This window comes from Coregonus lavaretus, assembly GCF_964263955.1.
Source record: "Coregonus lavaretus genome assembly, contig: HAP1_SCAFFOLD_8174, whole genome shotgun sequence".
Classification (NCBI taxonomy): domain Eukaryota; kingdom Metazoa; phylum Chordata; class Actinopteri; order Salmoniformes; family Salmonidae; genus Coregonus; species Coregonus lavaretus.
In genome coordinates, this window is record NW_028160774.1 from 17,501 (window position 1) to 22,394 (window position 4,894).

General features: G+C 49.6%; 1 pseudogene across 1 annotated transcript in view; it reads left to right on the top strand.

Moving 5' to 3' along the window:
• The window catches only part of LOC311121458 (ezrin-like), a 12,975-nt pseudogene extending 8,968 nt beyond the window's left edge, over window positions 1-4,007 (top strand). Inside the window, exons 5-7 of the transcript in view lie at window positions 3,068-3,160; window positions 3,362-3,612; window positions 3,789-4,007. The product of the transcript in view is annotated as an ezrin-like (transcript). The remainder of the gene's footprint in view (window positions 1-3,067; window positions 3,161-3,361; window positions 3,613-3,788) is intronic.
• The last annotated feature ends 887 nt before the right edge of the window (window positions 4,008-4,894 follow it).

The window sequence follows — 4,894 nt, forward strand, 5'->3', positions numbered from 1 at the left end:
AGCTTCTGGTACGGTGGGCTGGTCAAATGAACCCAATGAACCCGTCCGGATGGCTTCAAAACATTCTATGAGGTCGTCTCGATTCTCGTAGACAGTGTTCACGACTCTGCTGTTGCTAACCTCATCGTTGTGGCGGCGGACAGCTAGCCTGTATCCCTCATCCAGTTGAGTGGCAATATTCACTCTCACCAAAGCAGACAATCTCAAACAGCTATCAATGTGGGTCTTTGACAGCTCATTTTTCTTAATCTTTTCTGAAAGATGGTGCATGTCGGTTACACCAGTCGCTGTCCAAGCGTTGCTGTCTGCCGTTCATGGTTACGTTACGTTACGTATGACGAAAGCGCGTAAGTGCAAGCCCTCAGACACCCATAGAGAATGTATTGAAAGCTCAGAAATTTAAAAAAAAAATATTTTACATTAGAGGCTATGAGAGACTTCTGGGCGATTTTCAACCTGACTGAAATCGCCCCAAAACGGGCGGGGACATTTGAAGCACGACTTTAGCCTGATTGGACATTTAGTGGCTGGCAGATCAGATGTGAACACTGAACTACTGTTGCCATGATATAATTGATTAGAAAAAAAATCCCTTCCTTTTCCCGTTTGGCAGTGCGTCGCCCATATCGCCCTATTGAACAAACCGCCCATGCTGTCAGGGCCCAGGTCTGACAGAATCTGTGCAGAAGATCTAGGTGCTGCTGTAGGCCCTTCTTGGTTGGGGACAGAAGCACCAGATCATCAGCAAGCAGTAGAAATTTGACTTCAGATTCTAGTAGGGTGAGGCCGGGTGCTGCAGACTGTTCTAGTGCCCTCGCCAATTCGTTGATGTATATGTTGAAGAGGGTGGGGCTTAAGCTGCATCCCTGTCTTACCCCACGGCCCTGTAGAAATAAATGTGTGTGTTTTTTGCAAATTCTAACCACACACTTGTTGTTTGTGTACATGGATTTTACAATGTCGTATGTTTTTCCCCCAACCCCACTTTCCATCAATTTGTATAGCAGACCCTCATGCCAAATTGAGTCAAAAGCTTTTTTGAAATCAACAAAGCATGAGAAGACTTTGCCTTTGATTTGGTTTGTTTGTTTGTCAATTAGGGTGTGCAGGGTGAATACGTGGTCTGTCGTATGGTATTTAGGTAAAAAGCCAATTTGACATTTGCTCAGTACATTGTTTTCACTGAGGAAATGTACGAGTCTGCTGTTAATAATAACGCAGAGGATTTTCCCAAGGTTGCTGTTGACGCATATATATATATATATATATATACAGTGGGGAGAACAAGTATTTGATACACTGCCGATTTTGCAGGTTTTTCTACTTACAAAGCATGTAGAGGTGTGTCATTTTTATCATAGGTACACTTCAACTGTGAGAGACGGAATCTAAAACAAAAATCCAGAAAATCACATTGTATGATTTTTAAGTAATTAATTTGCATTTTATTGCATGACATAAGTATTTGATCACCTACCAACCAGTAAGAATTCCGGCTCTCACAGACCTGTTAGTTTTTCTTTAAGAAGCCCTCCTGTTCTCCACTCATTACCTGTATTAACTGAACCTGTTTGAACTCGTTACCTGTATAAAAGACACCTGTCCACACACTCAATCAAACAGACTCCAACCTCTCCACAATGGCCAAGACCAGAGAGCTGTGTAAGGACATCATGGATAAAATTGTAGACCTGCACAAGGCTGGGATGGGCTACAGGACAATAGGCAAGCAGCTTGGTGAGAAGGCAACAACTGTTGGCGCAATTATTAGAAAATGGAAGAAGTTCAAGATGACGGTCAATCACCCTCGGTCTGGGGCTCCATGCAAGATCTCACCTCGTGGGGCGTCAATGATCATGAGGAAGGTGAGGGATCAGCCCAGAACTACACGGCAGGACCTGGTCAATGACCTGAAGAGAGCTGGGACCACAGTCTCAAAGAAAACCATTAGTAACACACTACGCCGTCATGAATTAAAATCCTGTAGCGCACGCAAGGTCCCCCTGCTCAAGCCAGCGCATGTCCAGGCCCGTCTGAAGTTTGCCAGTGACCATCTGGATGATCCAGAGGAGGAATGGGAGAAGGTCATGTGGTCTGATGAGACAAAAATTGAGCTTTTTGGTCTAAACTCCACTCACCATGTTTGGAGGAAGAAGAAGGATAAGTACAACCCCAAGAACACCATCCCAACCATGAAGCATGGAGGTGGAAACATCATTCTTTGGGGATGCTTTTCTGCAAAGGGGACAGGACGACTGCACCGTATTGAGGGGAGGATGGATGTGGCCATGTATCGCGAGATCTTGGCCAACAACCTCCTTCCCTCAGTAAGAGCATTGAAGATGGGTCGTGGCTGGGTCTTCCAGCATAACAACGACCCGAAACACACAGCTAGGGCAACTAAGGAGTGGCTCCGTAAGAAGCATCTCAAGGTCCTGGAGTGGCCTAGCCAGTCTCCAGACCTGAACCCAATAGAAAATCTTTGCAGGGAGCTGAAAGTCCGTATTGCCCAGCGACAGCCCCGAAACCTGAAGGATCTGGAGAAGGTCTGCATGGAGGAGTGGGCCAAAATCCCTGCTGCAGTGTGTGCAAACCTGGTCAAGACCTACAGGAAACGTATGATCTCTGTAAAGGTTTCTGTACCAAATATTAAGTTCTGCTTTTCTGATGTATCAAATACTTATGTCATGCAATAAAATGCAAATTAATTACTTAAAATCATACAATGTGATTTTCTGGATTTTTGTTTTAGATTCCGTCTCTCACAGTTGAAGTGTACATATGATAAAAATTACAGACCTCTACATGCTTTGTAAGTAGGAAAACTGCAAAATCGGCAGTGTATCAAATACTTGTTCTCCCCACTGTATATATATATATATATATATATATATATATATATATATATAAATATCTCTCTGCAAAGGGTGGCGCAATACACTGCTAAGATCTGACACATTTTCTCTCTCTCTCTCTCTCTCTCTCTCTCTCTCTCTCTCTCTCTCTCTCTCTCTCTCTCTCTCTCTCTCTCTCCTCTCTCTCTCTCTCTCTCTCTTTCTCTCTTTAGGCTGCAGAGTTGGCAGAGTACACTGCTAAGATCGCCCTGTTGGAGGAGGCCAAGAGGATCCAGGAGGAAGAGGCCGAAACATGGCAGAACAGGGTGAGTCTCCTTCCCTTGGGCACCATCACAATGTCCTCATACACCTCCACTCTGAGGGATCAACTGAATGTGAAAGCCAAACCATAGTGATCCTTGCCAGCCAGTGACAACTGTTGATGTAAAATGGGCTTCATGAATCAATTCAATTGATTGAATTACTGATTGATTTGAACCTTTGTCTCTCTCTCTCTGTCCTGCCAGGCTAAGGAGGTGCAGGAGGATCTTCTGAAGACTAGGGAGGAGCTTCACCTGGTAATGGCCGCCCCCGCTGCCATCCCGGCCCCTCCCTCACCTGACAGCAGCCACAGCAAGCCACAGCGACCAGGAGGAAAGTGAGGAGAACAGCACCTATAGCGCTGAGCTGCAGCAGCAGGACGTTAACGACCAATGGGTGGAGGAGGAGCGCGGTCACCGAGGCCGAGAAGAACAGACGCATCCAGGAACAACTAATGGTGAGTCTCAGTCCATCTGGGGGCCCTGAGGGCTGTGGTCTCTGGGGTCCTGTGAGCTGTGGTCTCTGGAGCCCTGTGGGCTGTGGTCTCTGGGGCCCTGTGGGCTGTGGTCTCTGGGGTCCTGTGAGCTGTGGTCTCCTGGAGCCCTGTGGGCTGTGGTCTCTGGGGCCCTGTAGGCTGTGGTCTCTGGGGTCCTGTGGGCTGTGGTATCTGGAGCCCTGTGGGCTGTGGTCTCTGGGGCCCTGTGGGCTGTGGTCTCTGGGGCCCTGTGGCCTGAAGTCTCTGGGGCCCTGTGGGCTGTGGTCTCTGGGGTCCTGTGGGCTGAGGTCTCTGGGGCCCTGTGGGCTGAGGTCTCTGGGGCCCTGTGGACTGAGGTCTCTGGGCCCTGTGGCTGAAGTCTCTGGGGCCCTGTGGGCTGTGGTCTCTGGGGTCATGTGGGCCTGAGGTCTCTGGGGCCCTGTGGGCTGTGGTCTCTGGGGTCCTGTGGGCTGAGGTCTCTGGGGTCCTGTGGGCTGTGGTCTCTGGGGTCCTGTGGTCTCTGGGGTCCTGTGGGGCTGTGGTCTCTGGGGCCCTGTAGGCTGTGGTCTCTGGGGTCCTGTGGGCTGAGGTCTCTGGGCCCTGTGGACTGAGGTCTCTGGGGCCCTGTGGGCTGTGGTCTCTGGGGTCCTGTGGGCTGTGGTCTCTGGGGCCCTGTGGGCTGTGGTCTCTGGGGGTCCTGTGGGCTGTGGTCTCTGGGGCCCTGTAGGCTGTGGTCTCTGGGATCCTGTGGGCTGTGGTCCCTGGGGCCCTGTAGGCCTGTGGTCTCTGGGGTCCTGTGGGCTGTGGTCTCTGGAGTCCTGTGGGCTGTGGTCCCTGGGGCCCTGTAGGCTGTGGTCTCTGGGGTCCCTGTGGGCTGTGGTCTCTGGGGTCCTGTGGGCTGTGGTCTCTGGGGGCCCTGTGGCCTGAAGTCTCTGGGGCCCTGTGGACTGAGGTCTCTGGGGCCCTGTGGGCTGAGGTCTCTGGGGCCCTGTGGGCTGTGGCCATTTGGGATGCAGCCTATGTCTAAATCTGGCTTTTAAAGTAACTGCCAGTGTTTCCAGATTTCTATAAAATATGACCTAATTACTTACGATATGAGTGAAATAGTTTTCCTTACAAAAAATGTTAACTAAGTATGTTAAAAAGCAGCGTTTTCTATGTTGGAATGGTGTGGGCGTATACCGGTCATTAAAAATATTCATGCAGGTAGACCGCTGATTGGCCAGCTCATCCTCCTCAGGAGATAACATCATGTTCTATGAGG